At 42.5% G+C, this 26,803-nt stretch overlaps 1 pseudogene; it reads right to left on the bottom strand.

The window, feature by feature from the left end:
- Positions 1 to 13,864: 13,864 nt before the first annotated feature.
- On the bottom strand, positions 13,865 to 26,498 carry LOC100730529 (carcinoembryonic antigen-related cell adhesion molecule 6-like; annotated as a pseudogene).
- Positions 26,499 to 26,803: the final 305 nt, after the last annotated feature.

Genomic DNA, 26,803 nt, shown 5'->3' with positions numbered 1-26,803 from the left:
CTCCAAGGTTTCTACCCAATTTTTCTTCCAATAGATTTAGTGTTTCCGTTTTAATATTCAGATCTTTGACCAATTTAGATTTTAATTTAGTACATGGTGATAGACATGGGTCTAGCTTTAGTTTTCGGAAAATGGACAGCCAGTTTTTCCAGCACCATTTATTAAAGAGACTGTCGTTCTTCCAGTGAACCTGCTTGGCTCCTTTATCAAAGATAAGGTGGTTGAGTGTGTTTGTAGTTGTGGTTGTATCTTCTAATCTATTCCATTGATCTTCGGCTCTGTTTTGACTCCAATACCATGTTGATTTTACTACTGCTGCTTTGTAGTATATCTTCAAGTCAGGGATTGTGATGCCTCCTGCTTTGTCTTTGCTGCTTAGAATTGCCTTTGCTATTCTAGGTCTCTTCTGGTTGCAGATGAAATTTAGGAGTGATTTCTCTAGGTCTATAAGGTATATTGATGGTATTTTTATTGGGATTGCATTGAATCTGTATAACAGTTTTGGGAGAATGGCCATTTTCACAACGTTTGTTCTTCCTATCCATGAGCAAGGGATGTCTTTCCATTTTCTGAGATCATTTTCAATTTCTTTTTTTCAGTGTACTATAATCTGCACTGTATAAGCCTTTCACTTCTTTCGTAAGAGTAATTCCTAAATATTTCATTTTTTTGCTTGCTAATGTGAAGAGTGTAGGTTCTCTTATTTCCCTCTCTGTGATTTTGTTGTTCGTAGGAATGCTATTGATCCTGCTATTAAAACCACACTGAGATACCATCTCACTCCTGAAAGAATGGCCAGGATCAAGAAAACCAATAGGAATGCTATTGATTTCTGAGTATTGATTTTGTATCCAGCCACATTACTGAATTTATTTATTGTATCTAAGAGTCTTTCAATGGAGTTTAGGGGGTCTTCTATGTAGAGTATCATGTCATCTGCAAACAATGATAATTTAACTTCTTCTTTTCCTATCTTTACCCCTTTTATTTCTCTCTCTTGCCTAATTGCTCTGGCTAGTACTTCCAGTACTATATTAAATAGGAGTGGTGATAAAGGACATCCTTGTCTTGTGCTTAATTTTAAAGTAAAGGCTTTCAGTTTTTGCCCATTTAGTATGATGCTGGCTGTTGGTTTGTTATAAGTGGCCTTTATTATATTGAGGTAAAGACCATCTATTCCAATTTTCTGTAAAGCTCTTATCATGAATAAATGTTGGACCTTATCGAAGGCTTTTTCTGCATCTATAGAAATGATCATGTGATTCTTATTTTTGGCTTTATCGATATGGTGGATTACATTTATTGATTTACGTATGTTGAACCATCCTTGCATTCCTGGGACGAATCCCACTTGGTCATGGTGTATAATCTTCTTGATGATTTGCTGCGTCCTATTTGCCAATATTTTATTGAGGATTTTTGCATCTGTGTTCATTAGGGAGATCGGTCTATACTTCTCTTTTTTAGTTGGGTCTTTCTCAGGTTTTGGTACTAGAGTAATATTGCTTCCAGGAATGACTTAAGAAGGATTGCTTCCCTTTCAATTTCGTTGAATAGTTTGAGGAGTGTCGGCATTAGGTCTTCTTTGTATTTCTTGTAGAATTCTGCAGTGAATCCATCTGGGCCTGGGCTCTTCTTAGTGAGTAAGGACTTAATTACATTTTCAATTTCATTAACAGATATTGGGTTATTCAACAGTTTTACATCCTCTTGATCTAGCTTTGGTACTTCATATGTTTCTAAGAATCTGTCTATTTCTTCTGTGTTATCAAACTTTTGAGAGTAGAGGTTTTCGAAATAGGTGTTGATGATCTTCTGTATTTCTATTGGGTCTGTAGTGATTTCACCTTTTTCATTTCTTATTGCATGAATTTGAGCTTTTTCTTCCCTTTTTAAAATAAGGTTGGCTAGGGGCTTATCAATTTTATTTATTCATTCAAAGAACCAACTCTTTGATTTGTTGATTCTTTGGATTGTTTTCTTAGTCTCTATTGCATTGATTTCTGCTCTGATTTTTATAATTTCTGCTCTTCTTTGGGCTTTGGGCTTGACTTGCTCTTCTTTTTCTAGCTGTTTGAGGTGTAGCATCAAGTTATTTACTTGTATTCATTCTGTTTTCCTGATGTGGGAACTCAGTGCAATAAATTTTCCTCTGAGGATGGCTTTCATTGCATCCCACAAATTTCGGTAAGTTGTATCTGCATTTTCATTTTCTTTTAGATATTGTTTAATTTCTTCTTTAATTTCTTCTGTGACCCATTGATTACTCAAGAGTGTGTTATTCAGTTTCCATGTGTTTGCGGGATTTTTGCAGTATCTTTTATCATTAATTTCTAATTTCAGAGCACTAAGATCCGATAACATGCAAGGGATGATTTCAACTCTTTTGCATTTGTTTAAATATGTTCTGTGAGCTAATATATGGTCTATTTTAGAGAATTATCCATGTACTGCTGAGAAAAATGTGTATTCTGATGTTGTTGGGTGGAACATTCTGTATATGTCTATCAAATCCATTTGTTCGCAGGTGTGATTCAGTTCTGTTATTTCTTTGCTCATTTTCTGTCTGGTTGATCTGTCCCTTGTTGTCAATGGCATATTAAAGTCTCCTGTTACAATTGTGTTACTGATAATTTGAGTTTTCATTTCTGTTAATAGTTGTTTTAATAACTGGGTGCTCTGGAGTTTGGTGCATATATATTTAAAATAGTTATCTCTTCCTCTTGGAATTTTCCCCTTACAAGTATGTAGTGACCTTCTTTGTCCTTTATGGTCATTGTTGGTTTAAAGTTCACGTTGTCTGCAAACAGAATGGCTACTCCTGCCTTTTTTTGGATTCCTGCCGCATGAAGTATTGTTTTCTATCCTTTGACTTTCAGTCTGTGAGTATCTTTCTGGGTTAGATGGGTTTCCTGTAAACACCATATGGTTGGATTTTGTTTCTTGATCCATTCTGCTAGTCTGTTTCTTTTGATTGGTGCATTGAGACCATTTACATTAATGGTTATTACTGTTAAATGCTGGTTTATTGTTGACATGTTATCTCTCTGCTGTTGCCTCTTTATCTTTCTGTTCTGTTTAATTATCTGCTTTGCTTAGTGGTTTTTTCCTTTGTGTATCTAAACTGTCTTTCAATATTTTTTGCAGCGTTCGTTTGGTGTTCATGAAGTTCTTCAGCTGTTCTTTGTCATGGAAGTATCGTATTTCACCATCAATTTTGAATGATAGTTTTGCAGGATACATCAGTCTAGGTTGGAAATCATTTTGCTTTAGGATCTGGAATACTTCACTCCATGCTCTTCTTGACTTTATTGTTTGTGCTGAGAAGTCTGCTGTGATTCTGATAGGTTTTCCTTTATAAGTGATCTGTCTTTTCTCTCTGACAGCTTTTAATAATCTATTCTTGTGTTGGATTTCTGGGATGGTGATTATTATATATCTGGGTGTAGTTTTATTTTGGTTATGACTGTTTGGAGTTGTATATGCTTCACTGATCCTGATGGCGGTTTCTGATCTCATGCTTGGGAAATTTTCAGCTATTACTTCTCTAAATATCCTCTTGACATTCTTTTTGTTGTTTCCTTCTTTTTCATTAATCCCTATCATTCTTATGTTATTTTTCTTTGCATCATGTTGCAGTTGTTGAATTATTGTTTCCTGATTCCTTGTTATTTTTGAAAGATCTTTCCTTTCCTGTTCACTAGCTGCAATCCTGTCTTCAAGGTCTGAAATTCTATCTTCACTTTCATTAAGGCAGTTTTTACAACTTTCAGTGGAGTTTTTTATTTCCTGTATATCTCTGTGCATCTGCATTATGTATTCTGTTTGTTTCTTATATTGCTCATCTAGGGATTCTATCTTTTTGTTTAGTTCCTCCAATTTTTTATCTGTGTTTTCTTTAGATATATTCAGAATCTCTTTCATTTCTTTTATCATTTCTTCTTTTATCTGGGAGATTATTTCGAGTTTGAATTTATTTAAAGCTTCCTGGAGTTGCTTGTTAATTTCAGTAGCTATTGTGTCCAATATTTGAGGTGAATGGCATATATTTTCTTCTATATACATTGCTCCTAGGGTTTCTTGAGATGGGCTGGAGGTTTGAGGGTGTAATTTTGTCTATCGTTTTGTCATTTTCCTATATTTCTGTGTTTCAAATGTTATTTGAAAGCTTCCTCAGGATGTGTTGGAAATCCCCTTCTATGTTTGCAGCTACTGAGACTCTGGCACCTCGCTAACCCAAGCCACTGGGCCTGCAGAACCAATGGCCCTCCTCTGCCTGCTCAGAACCCCGCAGTTCCAGACAAGGTGGGCCTCAGGGACACTGTGTGTCCACCTGCCCGTTGGAAGCTCCACAGCTCTCCAATCGCAGCCAGGATGTTGAGGCCGATGTAGACGCCTCAAACCCACCTCTCCACTTCACTGCACCTGGAAGTCTGGAGAGACCCAAACAGTCTGGGCTCTGGGCAGAGTGTGCTGAGCACTCACCACAGGCTGCAGGGCCTCTGGAACCCGTGATTCTCCACCACCCGCCAAGACATCCACAATCCTCCAGACACATGGGGAGGCCGATGCAGGTGCCCCAGATCTGCCCAGCCCCTCCTCTGCACACCGATGGCTAGGCACGGCAGTCCCAAACAGGCTGGGCTCCGGGGATAGCGTGGGCCCACCCACCCTTTGGGAGCTCAGCAGTTCTCCAAGTGCAGCCGGGATGGGAAGGCGGATGTAGAGGCCTCAAACCCACTTCTCCACTTCACTGCACCCGGAAGCCTGGAGGGTCCGGAACAGTCTGGGATTTGGGCTGAGTGCGCTGAGCACTCACCAGAGGCTGCAGGGCCTCCGGAACCCGCGATGCTCCACTGCCCGCTGAGACATCCACAGTCCTCCTGTTTTCCTTTTTTAGAGCACTGTAGTTTTCCTAGCAGGAGTCTTTCAATTCCTTAGTAAGGTAAATTCCTAAGTATTTAATTTTTTTATTGCTATTGTGGATGGTGTTTTTACTAATTTCTTTAGGAGTGCGTTCATTATTACCTACAAGAACACCCTTGATTTGTGTGTGTGTTGATTTTTTTTATTGTGTTAAAGTGATGAATGTAGTTATCAATTCTTTTGGTGGATTGTTTTTTGGTCTTCTGTATGGAGGATCATGTCAACTGATGATAATTTGACTTCTTCCTTTCCTATATAAATCCTCATTTATTTCATCTCATCTAATTGCTCTTATTTATTCTAAATTTGATTTTACTGGTAAACATTTGTAGTGCATGGAGTTTGCATTCATCATGGGGAGCAGCAGTTGATACAACACAATTTGCTTCTTTCATTTTTTGTCTTTGTTCTTTTACACCCACCCCTCTTCCTCCATGTCTAATTCCCCTTTCCTCATTTTAGTCTCATTGGTAATATTGTCCTTAGCTCATGTTTATGACATATGGTGTGTACGTTTCCTGAGGTACCTGGTACCTGTACACGGTATATCTTAATTCTTCTTACGCCCTCTTCCCTCCTGCCTGCCCCTCCCCTCAGTATCCTGGACGCCTTCCCATTTGCAGGAGATCTAGCCCTTGGTTCCTTCTATCCATCCTTTCTCTTGCTCTTGGTTTGTACTTTGCCTTACTCAAATGAGAGATTACATATAGCATTTAACTATTTTAAGTACCTTTAGGAAAACCACACGATTTATGTCACTCAACATTTTATTTTCCAGTTGCATCCATTTTCCTAGAAGTGTCTTGAATTTAATTTATCCTTCTTTTTAGCTGGGTGATATTCCAGTACCTATAGATACCACATTTATTTTACTCGTTCACCTGTTGAACTGCTCTTGCTAACAATGCTTTGAGTACTGTGTTGAACAGAAGCGGTGTTAGTAGCTGCCTTGCCTTGTTCCTGAATTCACAGGGAAAATTCTCAGTTTTTCCTCATTGAAGATGGTGTTGGCAGTAGATTTGTCATAAATGGCTTTCATCAGATTGAGACAAGGTCCTCTTATACTTATGATTGTGTCATGTAAGAATGTTGGGTTTTGTCAAAGGCCTACTCAACTACTATTGAGAACATCATGTGATTTTCTTCCTTGTTGCTGTTTATTTGATGTATCACATTTCTTGATTTGCATATGTGGAGTTATCCTTCCAACCATGGTATAAAGCCTACCTGGTCATGATGTGTGATCTTTTTTATGATTCTTCATACTCTGTTTGCCAGTATCTTGTTGAGAACTTTTGCATCTATATTCACTTAAGAGTTGGTCTGAGGTTCTTGTTTTGACTGGATCTTTGTTTGGTTTTGGAACCAGGGTAATGGCAGGTCCCAGGAAGGATTTTGGGAGTACTCCTTCTCTTTCAGCTTCATTAATGATCTTGAAGGGTATTGGTGTTAGTTCTTCCTTGAAGATTTTTGTAGCATTCAGCAGTGAATCCATCCTGACCTGGGTTTTTCTTAGTTGGTACATTGTTTTTTATTACTGCTTCAGTTTCTATTATTATTTCTATTTTTTATTACTGCTTAAATGTTCTTGGTTTAGTTTTGCAATTCTTATGCATCTAGGAATTGCTCCATTTCTTCTGAACTCTCCAATTTATTGGTATACAGATTTGTGAAGTAGTTGTTAATAAAACCTTTTTGATTCTGGCAGTATTGGCTCCAATCATTCTTATGACATTTTTCTTTGAATCATCAGCAGCTTACTGGATTGATTGCTATTTTTAAGAAATCTTTTTTTCCATGATCACCAGCTGCACTCCTGTATTTCATATCTAAGATTCTGTCCTCACATTGTGGATACTTTGAATGGAATTTTTAATCCCTTAGGTATCTGAGTATGTTTCATGATTTCCATTTCTTTCCTGTGTTAGTCATTAACCATTTTCATTATTTTCCTAAGCACCTCTATGTTTTTTAATCTCCATCTGCTCTAGTGTCATTAAGCATATCTTTCATTATGCTCACTATCTCTGTGACTATCTGAGAAATTATTTCTGACTTGATTGTTTCTAGAGTCTCTTTTCATTGCATTGCTACTTCTGCTGTTACTGCTACAGACAGTCTAAGTGAGTGGCTTTCAGATTGTTTCACCTTGACTGCATGGATATGCCTTTCCTGAGTTGCATGTCTGGTACTGTATCTATATTAAAGGCCTCCTCATTTTCTTTTTTTTTTTTTTTGTTTAATTCCTGGATTGATGTTTGCAAATTTCATGTGATGAGGCAAGGAAAGAGAACAAGAAGTCACCAAGAAGCAAGACCTCTCTCTGAATCAGAGTCATGGGCAGACCACATGGAGAAAGCCAGATGCTTGCCTTTTCCTGTGAGTCAGTGCCATTCATGGATTGTGGGAAAAAGAGAACAAGAAGCTATCAAGAAGCAAGCTCTCCTTTTGAATTGCATGCAGGCTTGGAAACAAGAAGAGCCACCCACCCCCACCTCATAATCAACGGGCTGACCCAGAGAAACGCAGGCTGAGATGATAGCTATTGAGATAAAATACAATTTCATGCTTGTAGTGTTTAGTGTTTCACTGACGTTGCAGGCCTAAAGCTGGTAGTCTGATCATCTATTCAGATAACAATGATATGCAATGTAGCATCTCTGGAGGATCTCCTTCTGAAGGTGGTAGCCATTGTTAATTCCCTATCATCTTGTTTTGAAGTCCTGTATCATTTTCATTGTTTTGTTGGGCTGGGTTTTATTCTGTTTTGTTTTGTTATATTTGATGGCATGGGCAGCTATTTCAAAGATAATGAAATGTATTATGGCAGCCATTTTGGGTTTGCTATTATTTTGTTTTGAAGTCCTTTATTGCATCCATTGTTTTGTTTTTATTGGTTCTTTGTTTTCTGTTTTGTTTGAGTTTTACTATGTCTGATGGTATCTGCAACTATTTTGAAGACAACAAGTTGCATTATGGTAACCATTGTTGATTTCCTGTTGTTTGGAGTCCTGTGACACTTACATTGGTTTGTTTTGATTGGCTTTATTCTGTTTTATTATGCTTAGTTTTATTCTCTTTAAAATAAAATTTTTAAAAAATTGCCTATGTTGAGTAGGGTTACTGCTAGCTAGCATTTAGAACTCATAGGAAATTAGAACTTCTCAGTGATGTCTTCCAGGTGTAGCTGACGGTTTGTTTTTGACTCTGTTGTAAGATAATACCTCTTCATATAATTGGGATTGAGAACTTGATGCCTACTTGCTTACTCTTTGGTTCTTTTGAATTAGTCAATAGTATTTTTATAAATCCCAGGCAATCTCTGTATGGGTATACCAGGGAGAACAACGGGATAAAACAATTATACCACTTTAGCTAAAGAGGTACAATCAGCAATAGCAATAGCAACAAACATAGCCTAGAAAATGATAAACTGCAGTAACTGTTAAGTTGCTATCTTTAATCATATGAACTAGATCTATGATTATTTAACAAAACATAAAATGAACCAGAAAATTGTATGTAGAAAATAAGCCCCCAATATGGAAATTTTACCCCAGGAGAGAAAATTTTAAAATGGTTGGGGGAGATTGAGCGATAGAAAAAGAAGAGAGTAGATCAAGATGAGGACAACAGAGGATAGTGCAGATTTTCGGTAGAGAAGACAGGAGGGAATGAGAAGGGAGAAATGAAAACAAGAACAGAACAGAACAAGAACAGTAACAAAACAAGACCATGTTCACACTCATATAAAAAGAAGAAAAAATGCAAAATAAAAGAGAGGAAGAAAAAAAATCACTTTAAGGTGTGACTCTGGTGTCACTGGTGAGGGCAGACAGAGTCCAGATTCATTTTGATTAATCCCAGAAGACCAGCAGTAGCTTTATAGCAGGGTAGGAGGTAATCCTGGTAAGCCTGCAGCTTTATTTCCACTGAAGTTCAGACTGATTTCTGGCCATTCATGCTTGTTCATCCTGCAGCAGTCCATGCACTACCTGTCACCTTGAACTCAGCTCAAAACCACCACATGGAGCCTTCAGTTGCTCTGAGTTCCAAGTTCAGGTTGACCCCTCTTCTAAGTGGCCAATTACCATTTCTTCTGGGAGATCTGAACCCAAACAACTCAAGGCAACTATAGTCCACTGCACCCACCTCTCCATTCCACGGGTGCATTTCTCTATGGAGGTCTCTGGGGTCACCAGCAGTCACAATACATCTGCAGACTCAAGCTGACCCTCTTCCACATCGAATCTGGGTTCAGGAAGGTGCTGCCTGCCACCTTCTTGTTCATTAAAGATTTTCTCTTCATTCTCTGTGTACGCCAATTCTCTCCTCAGATCTTTCCTGGGGCTGGGGACCCAATTCCCTCCTTCTCTTCTTTACATTACTATATTCCAGTGCATGGACACCAAATTTCAGACAGGATCTTTCCCTGTTGCTCACCACTCTGCAACTGTTAACCTCTGTGGCTTTTGATTGTCACCATCAGTAATGAGTAACTCAGTTTCCACTGAGAGTTATTACTTCTTCCTTTCATTGCTTTATTTTCCTCCTTCTGATTTTGTATATTTTTCTTCTAACTTACTGCTCTTTTTACTTGATGTACTTATTGTTTTAGATCTTTTGGTATTGTGAACTTCACTCTCTTTCTACAATATCCTTGAGAATTTTTGCAAGTTATAAATTTGAGGTCATGAATTTATGGAAATATCTTATTTCTCGGTCAATTTTGAAACACAGCTTTGCAGGATACATTAACTTGTGATAAACATAGTTTTCTTTTAATATGTGAGACACTTCATTCCAAGCTCTCTAAGCCTTTAAGGTTTGTGAAGAGAAATCTTGTAATTTTAATGTTTGCTTTATAAGTGATTTGTTGCTTTTCTCCAACTACTTTTAAGATTGTATTCTTTCATTAGGCTTCTGAAAGTTTGATTCTAATATTCCATGAAGAGGTCCTGTTGTGATTGTGGCTATTTGGGGTTCTACATGCCTCATTTATCTGTATGCTAAATTCTTTTCTTTCTTTGGAGAGTTTTCTGCTATCATTTCAGTAAACAGGTTACTAAAATTAATGGTACTATTGTGATATACATACCTCCTTGGCTGGAGGGGCTGACAGATCAGCCCAGGCCCTTATTGCATCTCAGATTCCAGGGTCCCTGCACCTTTCTTCATACAATAAAAGTGGACACTTTTCTTCCAGTCTGTTCTCATCTGAGTCCCTGCTAGAGGACCTAGGAACCAAGGCTTGTGATGTGTTGACAACCATGTTGAGAATCAAGAACTATTGAAGGGCTGATGAGTTGTGAGCTTTCAGTTCTTTTATTCCCAACAGCTCAGCATGATCACCAGGGAGAAGGAGGGCAGGTGCTGGGCATGGTGCCCTCCCACGGTATCTCCTTCCTCTTGGGAGCTGGAGGGTGCCATGGGTGCCACTGCAGGAACTGACACCACCATCTGGTCAACTGAGTTCGGGTGCTGGCATTTATATTTTGGTGAAAAAAGTAGACAAAATGGCTTCAATGTCATCCCTGTCCTCCTCCATAGAATCTGTGTATGTGTGCCATGGTAAAGATCACTTTGCTGGTTTCATTAAACATCAGCTCAAAAGATCCTTGGTTTTACCCTTGTAGGTCCCAACATATCACAAAGCACTTTCATTATAAGTGAGACAGATAGGAGCACTGGAAGAGCAGCAGGAAATGGGAGCATGGAACCAGCAAAGAGGGCCATGAGTGGCCAGGCTTAGCCACCCTGGAAGTCTGAAGAGTCATGGACTGGTTTCCTAGGGTGATCATCCCTCAGGCAAGAGAGGCGGCTTATCTGGGAAATTATGAAGTTGTATCTGCTTTGTGGTTGATCTGGCAGTAAACATTCATGTCAGAGATTAGTAATTCCTGTGAAAAGAAACCAAAGGCCCCTGAGCCTCACGTATTTTTCTGAACACAGCAGAGCCTCTGGGTCCTGACTCCTCTTGGGCTGCTCTGTGTCCATGAATGGCTGTGCTCAGGAGGTTTTGGTTCCCAGGTCCCTCTTTGCCTCTGTTCATCAACCTTTGATCCTATTGTCACTGGTTTTTCTTTTCCCCAAAACTGATTGAAAAACTCAGCTAGATTTCAGTGATGGACAGTTCCTGGGGCACCATTGGTCTTGTGGAACCCAAACGTTCATTAGCCACACTCACCTGATAGATGGGAACAGCTGCCCTGGAATTGGGGTGGGGGTGCCTGTTAGAGGAGAGAGAGAGAGGAAACAGGGAGGGAAGGTTATAGACACTGTGGATGAGGTGAGCTGATTCTGGACTCAGCCTGGAATGTTCAGGTCTATGACAGGCCAGAGCTTTCCTCCTTTATCTGCTCTACGCATTTACACTCAGGAGTGAGCATCGCAGCCTCCTGATGACCAGCTTCACATTTGGAGTGACACCTATTCCCTGTTCTGGACGTACACAGCCTTACAACCCAGGACCACTCACTGATGCTCCCAGCCCTCACAATACGTGTTCCACACTCGAGGGCCCCCTCTGGCTATGAAGGGCCCCAGGGTAGGCACAGGAGAGGCTGAGGATGATCCTTTCATTGAAGATGAGAATTTCGCACCAGGGCTGGGCTAACCTGGTCACTGAGGGAGGCTGCTCTGTGCTGTGCTCGAGTTGACACAGCCCTTGCCCTGAGTTTGCATGGCTTGGACCTCTGTGTGATGGGTGAGGGGACAGGCTTACCTGAGAGGTGAAAGTGTTGCAAAAATCGGGGCCTGAAACACAGACAGGGTTTATTAGGAGGGTGCTCTGGGTCCTCCCACGGAAGGCTTGGGATCTTCAGTTTTCAGGGCATCAGAGTGAGTTCCAAGACAAAGTCCTCAAGATCTTTTGGAACAATATAAGAGTGAAGAATTAACAACTCAAGAAACCACTGTGTGGCTAAACTTGTAGCTGGGATTTGCTGTGCTGAGTATGTAATAAGAGGCCTCCTAGAATCCCCAGGAGACGGTCTGACCGCTGAGGAGGTGACTACAGAAGTGGTCACTGTGGGACAAGCTTGGGGCTTCCAGCTACACCCACACTGACAGGACACTCACTGGGGGGATGGCCACAGGTTTCTGGTGCTCTCAGAGGTCATGCTTTACGCTGGGCCTAGGAAACATCAGGCTTACACATGAGGATGCAGGGAGACGACATGACTTTTAGATCACACACAGATAGGGGAGTGGCCCTATTTTCTAAATTGAGGGTGGAGATTCCTTTCTCCATTCGTTCCATGGTATGAAGGAAACTCAGGAGAGGGCAGGCTGAGCAAAGGCCTTTGACCTCTGTGTTCTGCCTTGGGCCAGAGTGAAGGCCCCTCAAGCAGAGACAGGCCAAGGAAAAATTCCACCCATGGACCTAGGAAAGCAATGCAGTGTGCAAAATAGGAACCAAATCTCTCCTAAATTGAAGGACCCAGGCTCTGGGAAGAAAGCAGGATGTACTGGCTGGCCAGCATCCAGAGCAACCACAGCCATCTTGGTTCTCCTCATCTGTAATATCCTTGCTGAGAGCACATCCTGGAGTCAGGCCAGGAGGTGTTGTAATAGGACAGTGGCCTTTTCCTCTCTCTGTTCACCTGGCAAGAGTCTGTCAGGACACTCCAGGACATGCTGACTCTCTAAGGCCCAGCACTCCCATCTCCTAAGCTGGGCAATGGCTATCCAAGTCCCTTTACTTGCCCTGTGTGACCTTGGCCATGACCAGCTCAGACACTGAGCTGTGACTCCCTCCCTGGTAGGGATGACTGAAATAAACCAGAAGTGGTGCTGAGTTCAGAGCACTGACCTCCTCCTAAGCATGTGGTGGGCTGTGTGGAAAGCACCAACCAAGAGGAAGAGCTAGAAGCCCGGCTTTACCCAAGCTGGAGATGGAGAAATTGTTGAGCAAGCAGCCTGGGGTCAGAGCTGGGGAGGAAGGAGCCAGGTGAATAGAGAGGGAACCGTTTGTGCGATATTTGGTACCTGAGAGTCAGAACTTTCTTGTGTCCTAAGTCAGCTTGGGGATGTGATGAGGTGTCAAGCAGTCTTGGTACCTTCTAATCCTTATGAGGAGCAGGAAACACCCCAGGGCAATAGCAAGAGCCACCATGGCCAGAACCCCACGTGCTATACCAGCAGTGGCCCTGGGTTCTTTCCTTCTGCTGAAAGGAAAAAAGAAAGGGAGTGAAGGACAAGTGTGCTACCCAGGAAGGAGGTGCTGTGTGGGGTGGGGCCATTGAAGGCTGTCAAATATCACACTGAGGTCCCTCTATGGTTTATTGTGTTATCATCAAGTTCTCAAGATTCTGTGGCTGTTGCCTTATTTTCTGTTTTGAAACCCTGAAGTTCTCTAAGCCTTATACGCTTCCACCCAGAGTCTGCACTTGATCCTTCTCATGTTCTTTAATGTCTCCTCCTCTGTTTCTTTTCCCCATCACATGACAGTCTTACAGGCCTGGCCCTACCCAGTGTGTGCAGGGCTGATTAATAATAATGACAGCAAGTAACAGACTTCAGGGCCTTCTACAGGGTCAGGAGTGGTTGGATATTCTTTACTTATATCTCTTATGATGTCCCCATTCCCAAGATGGGATGGCTGTCACCCCATTGTGCAGACTTAGAATCTGACATTTCAGTATTTAAATGAGCTAATTAAGATCACAGCAGCAAAATGATACATGGAAATGCTAACCCCATTCTCCTTGATTGCACAGGTAATAAGAAAGTTCATCAAAATAACACTAGTTCATAGCACATATCGAACCTTGATTCTGTCCAGGACCCTGTGCTGAGAGCTTTCATCTCCTGAATCTAATATATATCTAAGCAACAAAGTTAAGATCCAGGCTTTATGTTCTAATTTGACAGATGAGGGAACTCACAGGTCAGCCTGAGGGGGTCGCTCCTGTTGGAACTTACGGGGTTGGACACCTCACACTGATACTCCCCAGCCTCCTGGCTCTTGACAGGGTTGATGGTGAGGATGCTGTCTTTCTTGGACAGCTTCATCCTCTCTGAGAGCTGCAGATCCTGGTTATTGAAGATCCATCAGTTGGAGATGCCAGTGTCACTTGAGAGGCAGGTCAGGGTCATAGGATCATCTTCTGTGACAGTGGTGTTGCTGATGTAGATGGAGGGTGGCAACACTGGCTTTGCAGACAGAAGAAGGAACCAACTGAGGCTATGCCTGGGGCATAGCTGTGCCCTTTCCTCAGATATTCTACCATGTCTCTGGGCCACAGTGAGCTCTGTGAGGTGGCTCAGAGGACAGCCCTGACCCTCCACAGAGGTTGCATGCCTTGACTCAGGTGACAGTAAGGAGTAGGCTCTCCCTCCCTCTGAACTCAGGACATGCAGAGAGACCCTTTGAGTTTCCTGGGCCTCTGTGAAGGATCCATGTTAGGAACCTGTGCTCTGCCCACCTGTCCAGAAATCTCATTGCAAGGGCAAATATTTTTTTCCCATTGACCTTTTCTTTTTTATTTTATTTTTTAATTTGAGAAAGTAAACATGACAGGTGGGAGGAGACTAACTCTGCCTAGAAATATTGGGCTGAGGGAAAAACGAGAAAATAAAATAAAGACCAGCCTGGGGAAGGCAGGGTGAGCTATTATGAGGGAAAGCCACCGCAGTCTCCCACTGACTTTTGCACAACGTTTGGCCAGTGCTTTCTGTGACAGTAAAAGGCCACCTGTAGCCCGAAGAACATCTCAGTTTGAAAAGGAATTTTATTTCCTGATCTGTGGATCAAATACCACAGTGAAGGAGATCAGCAGAGATAAATGGTCACGGTGTTCACGAAAGGCTGGTATTCTGTGCAAATACAGCACTGGCCCTGACTTTCCCTCCATGCAGGACTGCACAGTGATGCTCCCATGTCTCCAAGTATATGGCACTCACTGCTCTCCATGGTGTACCACCTGTAGTTGTGTCCTTGGCCTCAGACAGCTGGGACTTCAGAGCTAGGACCCATCTTAGTGGTGTTTGCCCCAAGGTGTACTTTTTTATTTCCTTGCAAGCCAAGGAGGCTCAACTACTTACTGGGGACATGATTTAACAGGTTGAGGACAGGCTACCCAGACACCTTTTCCACTGTCCTGTCCCACCCCAGAGAAAGTAAGGGTAAAGCCAGTCCCTGGGTGAGATTGGAAAAGAGCTGGAGCAGAGCTCTGAGCTGCTGTGCCATTTCCAGGAGGGATTTGTTCCTCTTATTTGAAGAACAAGTGTGTATCTTGGTTACTTTCCTCTTGTAGGGGACAAGATACCCTACACCCAAATGAAACAAAGAACTGTTTATTTAGCTGAGTTTTTGTGGAGGTTTCAGTCCATGATCAGTTGGCTCCAAAGACCAGGTGGCATGGTATTGGGGCAACATTTCAAAGCAGCAATCAGCAAATGCAACCACAGCAAAAAGGGTTTGGGGACGCAAGCGTGTTTTCCTCTCTTATACTGTATTCACACACATTAGGGCAGATGTAGTGCTCACAAAATCTTTGTGGCAGCCGCTTGCTCAGGATAAGGATACTTACAGAGCAAGGATCCTGGCTCCCTGTTGAGTCTCTTAGTTAAAATTCTAAACTTCTGACATTGACAAAATGTATCAACCATAACAGAGTGCAAGGTGTTTCAAAGCCCTGTAGGCCACTTGTAGCTCAAGGAGGAAGTAAAAGAAAACAGAGATGGCAGAATGATTCACTTACTGACCAAAAGAAGCTAACCTCAAATGTCCCCCTACTTTCCTACTTTCTGTGAATCTCTGCCCACTCCAGAGGCTTTCTGGGATGAGGAGAACAGTTTTGGTTTCTCCTTATTCCATGCTGAACTCCACCTCGGCCAAGAGAAATCAGGGAAGCAAGGGGAGGACAGTCTCAGAGATGGGGTTGAAATGCCTAGAGAGGACGGAGATTTGCTTGTGTCTGAAGATACAGGTTGGGAAGTGACTTTGTTCCCCTTATTTCCAAAAAACCAAATCACTATTCCAGAGCTTGGTGCTGTCTCTCCAGGATGCACTTACCAGTGACAGTAACATCCTTGACTGTGCTCTTACTGAGGCCAGTGGCAGGGTTAGAGATGAGGCAGGTTTAAGATCCACTAGCATTTGCAAAGAGGTTAGGGATAGAGAGCTCCTCTGTGGATTGCAGGAGGCTCTTACTGAAAAGCCAGGAATACTGGGCAGGTGGGTTAGAGTCTGTGTGGCAGGAGAGACTGAGGTTTGTCCTTGGACGGAAATGTAACTCAGGGCAATATGATAGGGACATCCAGGCCATCTGGAGTGAACAGAATAAAACCACATGGGATGTCATCAGAGGAAAGAGGAAGCACCTGGCTTGTAGAAAGCTGAGTTTCCTTTTGAGCCATGTCACAACCTTGGTATGAAAACATCCCAACCAGACAAGGGGGTGCAGCTCAGTGGCTCAGCACCTGCCTAGGCTGCATCAGGCCCTGATTCCATCCCCAGTACTATATATACAGAAAAAAGTCCAGGTCATATCCCTCTGTGTTGGCTGAGCCTGAGTTATCCTTGTTTTTAGATAACAGGTGGTTAGTTGAACTTTGCAGGCAGGAAAAGCCCATCTCTTCCTACTGTTGGCTAAAGGTCAGGCCAGCCTAGATGGCAGGGTCAGGACAGCATGGCCAGCCCAAGAGTCCAAGAGTGAGGTCTGTTTTGTGGACTTGACGTACAGAATGACTGAGCTGGCCTCTGCCTCTGGTTTTGCTTCCTGTGTGGTTAGCTGGGACCATAGTAGAATACAAGTTACTCACAAGAAATATTCAATGTGACTGGGTCACTTCGGTTGAAAGTTGCTGGACTCCAAGTTTCACACTCATAGGGTCCTGTATCATTCCTTGTGACATTCAATAAAATAAGACTATTGCCATCAGATGGTTTCAGCCTATCACCATCTTGAAGGCTCTGACCATTTATCCACCACAAGTAGGTTGTGTTCTGAGTCTCGGATTCACATGTCAGTGCTACGGCTTCCTCACCCTCCAGAGGGCTGGAGTTGTTGACTGTGATGTAGGGTTTGGGTAAGATCGCTGTGCAGAAAACAAAGAGAAGATTGCCTCGTGTGGTGCCTTTGATCTGGGCAAAGGCATTTGCCACCAGAGTTCAGCTCTCTCAGCAAACTTGAGTCCTCAAAGTGTTACAGGCAACTGAGTTACAGGAAATATTATGGGCAATCAGACAAGGCTAGGTCCTCACAGGAGTCAGTGCAGAAGCTCAGATACCGTGCAACTGTGGGGGAGACAGACACCTCCTTCTATGGGCCAGGCCTTAAGACAAAGGATCAGAGCCACACCTAAGCCTCTCTTTGAGCCAGTACCATTCGTGGACTGCAGTGGGAGAGAACCAGGCCTCACCAGGAGGTGATCCTCACCTGGAAGTCAGTGCCATGCCTGGGCCACTGCCAGAGTGGGGACAGCCAGACCCAAACATCTCTCTGTGAGTCAGCATCATTCACGGACTGTGCAGAGAGTGATCTTTGCCTGGAAACCATATCACATTCATTGTTTAGTTGGGTTGGATTTTATTATCTTCTATTTTGTTTGATTATGTGAAATCTGATGGCTGAGCAGTTATTTAAAAGCTAGCAAGACATATTATGGTAGCCATTTTGGATTTACTATTGGCTTGTTTTGGAGTCCTTTATTGAATTCATTGTTTTGTTTTTATTGTTTCTAATATATTTTGTTCTGCTCAATTTTTTTCTGTGCCCAAAGGTATCTGCAGCTATTTTGAAGACAGCAAAAGGCATTATGATAACTATTGATGATTTTTAAGGTTTTGAAGTCCTGTATCAATTATACTGGTTTATTTTGATTGGATTTATTCTGTTCTATTTTCCTTGGTTTTATCTTCTTTAAAATAAAAACAGATAAAAGATCAAATAACTATACCCACATCCTAAGGATTGATATTCTAAATAGGACTCTGTTACCCTGAAAGCCAGGAGTCACCATTCCAACTCCCTAAGGGAGGAGTCACTGCTCTTTAAGCAGGCCTCTTGCTACATGGCTTGCTTTCCTATTTGTCCCTGATTTAATCAACTTTACCTGGGCAATTAAACTTACTGGTCTACCATAGTTCTGTCCCACCTTATGCTCACCTTGCAAGTTCCCAGGTTTCCCCCACCTTGGACCCATTTCACCTTGTGGTTTTACTCAGTAAAAGTCCCTAGAAAAGACAGAGTCTTTGGCAACCCACTCAGGACTCCTTCTGTCTCCCTGTCAGACAGAAGCTTTCTTTCTCTCAATAAATATATTCTGCTCCTAACCTCCATTGTTCCTAAAATTCATTCTTCAATTTTAGAGAACAAAAACTTGTACCAGACATAAAATACATTGAGAGTTTCATTCCCGTATATCAAAAGGACTACCTAGGAGAGCGTCTCACAGGCAGGTGCATGAGGAACTGAGCACTCAGAGGACACGAAGCCACCTACATTTCATCTGAGAAGAACACAGGACTTTTCATGTGGCAACCAAGCTACAGTATTTGGTCATGAATAGACCTCTTGTGCCTCTCCTGGCCCCACCATCAGCCACCTGGTTTACCTTGGGTCATGTGTGTGCTGAGACCCTCTAGCTGCAGAGACCTCCATTGCTCAGCCTAGGGTGTTTCCTCTGAGGCTTTGTTTTGCAAGACTATGCTCCAGTTGGATCATGATGGGATCTGCCATTGGGCAAACCTACAGAAGACCCCACAGCCTGGATGGAGGATGTTTGTGTGCAGAAATCACACACAAGTGGAGCAACACCAAGCCTGGCATTCAGCTCATGGGCCATAATGTGAGGAGAGTCTACTCAGATGTTTGAAGGTGACTGACTTGAGCATGAGTCTAATGCATTATCTAGGACAGTGAAAGGGAGAAAGACAAACTTTAAAGAGCTGAGTCATTTTGTTGTCCTTGGTGCTTAATGTCCCACCACAGGTAAAAGACAGGGACCATGTAGATCTTTTGAGTATCTGTTCCTCACAAACCATGTGGATTTCACATGTTCAGGACCACATTTTAGATGTTAAATTTCTTCTCTATGAGAAAATTATCATTACTACACAGAATCTATGTCTAATTCCTGAGAGAAATATATCTCTAGGAGACTCATAAGATCTTAGACCAATCTCTGAAGACTTTCAGGGTCACATCTGAATCAAAGAGAGTTCCTGAAGCCAGTTTGAAATCAGACGCTCGCTGAGTAGGAGCTCAGTGTAGGCCTTGTTGGGTGAACAAAACCTATCAGGGGGAAAGTCTGAGGCATCTTTATTATAAAAGGAAGGAAGATACCAACTTCCAAGAAATTATGCATCATATTAATACATTTAGAAATTTATGTTCCCAGTTGCTGCTGGGAATGAGGCCAAGTAGGCAGGAACCCAACTAGTCGTGAAATTGCTTCTATTTTTTCTTTTGACCCAGGAATTACAGCTAGAATTTTATCAAATTCTTCTAAATCAGACACAGTCTAACTAAACAATGATGACTGGTACATCTCACCATGCTACAGGACCTGCCTGTGATGACGGCATCTTGGTGGGGGGAGGAATCAGTGTGAGTGATCCAGGCAGTAAACCATTCAAACAGTGCTTGTCAGGGCAGTGTCTTCTGGAGAAGGCATTGGGGAACTCTGAAGGGATGCAAGCCCTGTATGAGGAGCAGGGTGGAATCAAGAGTCAGATGAGTGGAACACGCCTGGGGCTTTGAGCCTTGTGGGTCTGTCCCTCTGTCTCTGACCCCTAGGCTGAGTGAACATAGACAGAGGACATGCTTGGCTCTATCTTGTGGCCTATGCTACCCATTGGCTGTATGGAAGGAGAGAGCCCCAGGGAATCACACAGTGGAGTGGCAGCCACAGCAGGGTACATTGCCTTGTGGCAGAGCCTTAAAGGGCCAGCTGCTGTAACTGATTTCTGTTGTCTTTGCTATTCCCCAGGAGGATGAGCCTGACTCCAGGTATTAGTGAGAGGAAGTAGGATCATTGGCCTTCAGCCTGGGAGGAAAGAATTCAGTAAGCTGTGCAGTACACAAGCTGGAATGACGGGGAGGAAGACGAGGGACAAGGAAAGAGCTGAGAGAGCTGGGAATGCCCATGGCAGGAAGCAGTGCAGTTTCAGTGACTTCACAGACACCAGAGACCAACAGACTCATGGCTGCCTCAGAACCAAACAAAGCACTCCAGTGATGCTTCCCACAGCTCAGTAGTCCCAGGGTCAATGTGAGATGACCTCTGGGGTGGCCTTAGGAGCAAGTGAGCAGAGGAAGAAAAAAAGAGTCTCAGCCACTAAGAAGGACAGGCAGCTACTGTGGTCGGAATCTTCCAGCATGCTATGCGAAAGTCCCAGTCACTGAAACGACGAGGTCATTCATTCATTCATTCATTCACTGCTTATTCTTTCCCTCATTCATCACAAAACTATTGGCTATAAATTGGGCATGTTGGTTTTATGGTCTAGTGGAGAGTGAGAGAGCCAAGCTCTTTCTTTCATACTCCATGAAAGTGACCCTCCACACATCAGGAAAGATAGGACTTTAAGTCTAGTGAGAGAGGCTGTGGATCAGTTGCCTGAGAAAAGAGCCATAAACATGATGTTGAAGCAGGTGAATAAATTCTAGAGTAAAAATCGATTAATTCTACATTTGATCTCACTAGTCCAATCAGACTGTCTTTGAGTAGGTGAGGTAAATGATTAAAAAGCATGAATTAAAAATTAGCATCTGTTTCACAGACGGCTAATAAATCCTCCAGGGTGGGGAGGACAGTTCTGTGTTTAGAGACAGGTAATGCCTTGGAGCTGCTATCCATGGTCTGTTTCTCTATTGGAACATTTAACTCCTGGTTTGTATATGTTGCATTTGGACTATTTGTTGAATTTAGTGGTATTTCTTGCTTGACTGGTTAGAGAGCAGGGCTAGGAAACATAAAGTTAGATTGTCCCTCGAGGGTTTTGGTTAAAAAAATCCTGTAAAATGGATCTTTTCATGAAATCTAATCGATATTTAGCTCAAGCTTTTATTCATCCCTTATACAAATTTAACGAACAGTGGCTATCCTGACAGGTATTTAAATGCTCTTAGAGCAGCTGCCACACTCCTAAAGCAGAGGACACACTCCCCAGTGACCTTCTGGTGAATCCCCATTGATGTCAATGGCCAGTGGACCGTTGACCAGACAGACAGCTGGATTCCTTTCTGGAGAAAGACCTCTGATTGACTGAAGCAATGGAAACCAAGAGCACAACTGCTGGGTCAAGGCCATGGTCACTCTGGTTGATACCCAAAGACTCAGTGGAGGCTGAGTCTTGAAACACAGACTGCGTAATGAGCAGGAAAATCTCCGCTTATTATTGTTCCCACCTGCGCTCCTCGGTGAGGTGAGACACAGCTCTTTCAGTAACCTTCTGTGAGCCTCTCTCTAGAGTGACCAGTGATGATGCTGTTGGGACCCTTTCTTAAAGCCTCCATTAAAAGATGAGTTACAGGTTCAGACTTTTCTCTGTCTGCTAGTAAGCTAGAAAGCCTTTCCTAAGGTTTTCTCCAACTCTTTGGGAGTTAACTTTAGAATCATCTTGTCATTACACTGCCCTTCTCTCCAGAAAGTAAGGCTGAGATAGTTTGCAACACCTGTCTGTCTTTCACAGCAAAAAGCAACTATCAGGAGAACAATGTACATTTGTGCCTTGAATACACTCACAGCACTGTTCTGTCCCTTGTCCCCTTCCCTGATCCTGAGAAACAACACAATTTACAACAGTCCAGGTTACTTCTGTCCTCCATGACTGCTCAGTTTTGAAACTAGCTTTCCAGAAGTGTTTCCCCTCCCTGCATCGTGAGACTGACCTTCACTAATCTCTGGGTACTACTAAAAACCTGGTCTAGATTTAATCCAGAAGTTCTCAAAGAATAAGTGTACAAGTTTTAATACAAGTTTAATCTGGCTTTTACTCCTTAGGTAAAATTGGAGATTAATTTTTTCTACTTCCCTCTCAACAATGATGCTGACTGGTATTTATAAAATTACCTTTAATAGTCTGTTCCTTTAGAGGAACATGGTTATCAAAAAAGCAATTTTGTCTATAAGCTGTGACTTTCCAACAACTATGGCAATACAAACAACAGTGAGAAGCCTAAGTAGCAGGGTATTCCAATCAGATAAACTCACAGTCTAAGATCTACCTTAAAAACAGTCTGCTTTCACAGTCGTAGAAGAATTTTATTCCTCTGATTTTTATTACAAGATATCTCTGTTAGTTGATCTCCAAAAAGTTCTGATAAGTCTATTTATAGTTACAAATTTAAAAATTGTATGAGTTATTATAATTGAACTTGGCCAAATACATCTGAGTGCATTTTGACCTATGAAAAATTGCTTTATGTATGCCTGTCTTTTTGTTCAGTTTGGCACTAGTTACTATAGTTAAAGCTGTTTCCTTAGTGCTCAAAACTTTTTCTTTTTGAATTTTTAAAACATTTGTCCATAACTCAAATGGCTTATAGATGTCATGAGAATTTAGAACATGCTTTCACCTAGGTTGCTAACTAATCAAATGATGTCAAGACTGGTTTTAGAAGTACAATACATATTGTTGTCTGTATCCCATAATTTGAGATTCTTTCAATGTTCAAGAATAATGTGTTGATTATTATGGTTGATTTGTTATGATTCTCCTATGTCATCAAAAACCTTGTTTTGACAGTTAAATGGGGACCCCTTAGATTTAAAAACAAAACAGAACAAAACTAGTGGACAGGAGTCTATTTGGTGAATAAAGGGCAACTAACTGCCTGGAAATATTTTCTTCCAGCCTTTGCTCACTAATGGTACTCCAATAATTTCAATAGTCTCATGAGAAACACACTACAATAAACATTGCTAACAATATTATTGTAATACATTTACGCTGGCCATCAGTAAAAGGTTAAGTTTTCTATGGAAAAAACAATACTGTTTCATTAAAAGATGTTTTTGGTAAAAATTTTAATTTAGGGACAAAGGAATTCATATAGCTGTGATACTCATTATTGCTAATTTTATGGTATACTAAATATATTCATGTCTTCTGGGTGTATAGTTTTTCTCAATTTAGCCAAATACATCTGAGTACATTCTACTCTATGATTAATTGTCTAATGTGTGCCTGCATATTTGCTCAATTTGTGACTGACAGTAGCTCTTTGTTGAAGCTCAACAATTTTTTTCTTTCTGCCTTTTTGGATTTTTACCTTTAAAATTTTTGCTATAAACTTGTAAAATCTAATTTCTTAGTTTTTTTTTTTCTTTTTTCCTGGAAAGTGAAAAACTCCAAGTGATCATGCAGATGGAACCAATGAAAAATGTGCTTAATTCCCTTTTCTGAGATTCACAAGATCAGCCTTGTAAAGAGAGTATATAACTGCTAAACAACAACGTGACTTCTATCTGAGGCACATTAGGTTATCTGTCTGGTAAAGCCCTTGACTGTGGTCTCCCAACAGCAGTCTTCACTCATCTTGAAGTAGCTAGACGGAAGATACACCTCTGCTCCCCTAACCACAGTTAGGGATAGCTGTTTAGGGGAGGGAATTGTAGATGGTAAGACAGTCAGATATTACAGGCAGTTAGGTAGGGTTCGGTTCTAGCACAGTTGATAATTGTGGTTGAAGTCCATTCACTAAAGGCAAGGCTTCAAGAAGGAGGAAGGACTATCCCATGTACTACTCTGAGTGATGAAGAGCAGTGACTGATACTCTAAAAGGGATTAATCACCTTGGGTGGGAACCAAAACCTCTTTGTCCATTCCTTCACAGAAAATCCTTGTTCATTCCATGTGCACCTGCTACCTGATCCCCATTTCAATAATGTTACCTGAGAGACTATACTTGTTACAATGTTATTGGTTCAGCATAGTTTTGGTTCACTTCACACTCACCTTATGATTTCCCAGGAGATCAATATTACCTAAGTGACTATACTTGTGTCTTATTAGATGACTATACTTTTGTCTCACCTTGAACACTCCTCACCTCAACTTTGCTCAATAGACACTTTTGGGAAGTGGGCAAGTGGGCCACCCACTCAAGACCATCTTCACTCCCTCTTAAACAGATGATTTATGTCTCTCAGTACCTTTTCCTACTCTTAAAAAACTGGTTTACAGACATCTAATAAATCACCAGGTTGGAGAGGACAAGGCTGTGTTATAAGAGGATAGGTAATGCTTCTGAGGTGGTACCATGGGCCGTGGACCCTGATCCAGCTACTGTGTTTCTTTGTGCCTTTGTCTCTCTGTTACAGAGTACATGGGAAATGCTTTCTGGTTTGGCATGTTGTGGGTAAATTAATCTGAAATACTCACATGTATCTGTCGTTGGCATACAGTAGTTGTGAATTTAGGCATGTAATACTTGTAGAATGAATTGGAGCAGTTCACAGTGGACAGGGAAATCCGAGGAGTCTCATTCTCCTGTGTTCTTGCCCTTAGGAACACTGAGCTTCCTGTGGACTCTCACGAGTCAGTCAAGTTAGTCAATAGCTTCCGGCACCTGTGTACCTGTGCTATCTATGCCAAGTCTTAGACAAAGGAAGGCCCAGGTGCGCTTACCCATATGTGATTCTTGTGTTTGTGCACTTTCTGCTCTACAGACCAGCTGTAAGAGAAGTATGAGATTCAGACAGCCACTGAATTACTGCCTGCCATCATTCCTAAACAGTGGGTCACACTAACTCTGAGCCCAAGCTCCTCGGGATCACTGTAGTGAGGATCTTGGGACAGAGGTCTGAATCAGGGGATTGAAGTGTCCTTCGCATCAAACCTTTACTGAGATCCTCAGGGTCACATAAATAGGAAGCAACTTGGGGGATGAATTGAGAGGCTCTCCCTGAGTCAAGTTACTCCATCCAACTGTCTTTCCCTCTGCAATGCAGATTCAGGTAAAGGATTCCACTCCATTGAAGATCATCTCCACTGTGTGTGTCCTGAACTACGGGCTCAAAGGCCAACATGGGAATGTAATATGACAGAATGAGGGCACCATCCAGCACTGACAAATTTATGTGTGTATGAAGTGGAATTCATCCCACCCTATACCACATGCAGAGGTCAATGAGAATAACTCACAGAACTCTCCAGATGCATCTTCACTCAGCAAAGTTGACTTTATGGCTTCTAGGGTGTAGAAGCCTGAGTCCCGGTGGGTGAGACTCTGGATCAGAAGGGATCCATTGGGGTATACTGTCTCGATTGCTGTGTGCAGGCCCTAATGTAGTGGCATTATTGGCTGTCTCATACATTACAATCACACTTTTGGAGTCAATCCTTTCCCCTTTGTACCACTTATAGCCTAAAATGTTCTCTGGCAAATTATGGAGGAGTAGAAGAACATCTCCCCCTTCAACAGCATCAAAAGGCACCAATTCAATAGTTAGTTGGGCAGTGGTGAGTGGGCTCCAGAAGGTCAAAAGTGAGGCTACAGGAGAGAGAGAGAGAGAGAGAGAGAGAGAGAGAGAGAGAGAGAGAGAGAGAAAGAGAAAGAGAGAGAGGAGATTCATGAGATTCATTAATACTGGAAGCTACATTGGATGGACAGATGGAGCTCTGAGTCCTGAGATGTTTTCATTGCATAGTGTGACTGTTGCAGGCACGCATGTGTCTCTTACTAGGCTGAGGTCAGCAGTGGGACTTCACTCCTTCCCTGCCCCTGAATTTGTCATTCCCTCTGTTTGGAGCACTCTCCCCCAGGGGTCTGCATGGCTCACTGCTCACTGCCCTCAGGTCCTGCTCATGTTCAGGGCAGCCTGGAGAGATGCCTTCCTGACCCCTCCAGAGACCTGGTTCTTAGATTTCTCACCTTTTCCTGCTTTCTTCTCTCTGTGGCTCTTGTCAACACCTGACTTCCCCTGCTAGATGTCCTTGATGATCAGTTTTCCTCCCTCTAGGACAAGAGCTCGGTGAGCACAGGGAGCTGTCTGATTCTGCTAGAGCCCAGGGTGTGGAACAGCCTCAGACACCTGTGGATGAATGAGCGATGTGTGCCCTGGGGTTTGTTTACCATTTTCTGGGGATAGATGAGAACAGTGTTTCATACCCAAGATGTGATTTTCTTTGGAGTCACCCTGACATTGTTGTTGACATCAGCTTTCAAAATATAGTGGCCTGGTTGCACATGTCCTTAATGCCAGCACTTAGGAGGCTGAGGCAGGGATTGTTGTGAGCTGAAGTTCAGCTGGGTTACACGAACAGTTCAAAGACAGGCTGAACTGCATAGCGAGACTCTCTCTCCAGAAGAAAAAGAAATGTTGTGTCCAGTGACGATTAACTTATAACCGAGAAAAATAGGGCTTTTCCTCTTTTTTTTTTAGTACCCATGCACTGTGAGTTTCCTGTTCCTCAGTCTTCTGATCCTCTTTTGTGTTCTCTCCCCTCCAGCTCCAAACATCTCAGACTCCTGTCCTCAGTGGACCCAATCAGTGTTTAGGGGTTCACCCTCTGGTATAGCCTCCCAGGGGCTGTCCTCTCTCACCTGTAAGCAGGAGCTCCTGCCAGGGAACAAATCCTCTGTGGGAAGTGGTTGTGCGTGGCTCCATGGTCTGTGCTGTCTGCTCTGTCCTCCATCTAGGGAGAAGAGCTTTGGCTCAACACAGGCTCCCAAGCAGGCTGCTCAGGAGGGTCAGCTCTGCTGTGCTGCCTCCCTCTGAGCTGAGCCTCCTCCCAGGGCAAAGGCTTGCCTCAGGGTCATGTGATGTGGGGGGTGGACTCTGTGTCTAGGAAGCCTAGCTCTCTCCTACACTCTGGGTCTTGCTTTCCCTCTGAAATCCCTCTTCTGTATATGGAATCTCATTATTACAGATCTCACTTTGAGTACAAGATTACTGGGGAGTCTGTCCCCCAAGGGAA

Source organism: Cavia porcellus, unplaced genomic scaffold, assembly GCF_034190915.1.
Source record: "Cavia porcellus strain 051 isolate PalLab524CR breed Dunkin Hartley unplaced genomic scaffold, mCavPor4.1 scaffold_7, whole genome shotgun sequence".
Lineage (NCBI taxonomy): Eukaryota > Metazoa > Chordata > Mammalia > Rodentia > Caviidae > Cavia > Cavia porcellus.
This window is presented reverse-complemented; position numbering and strand designations above follow the sequence as displayed.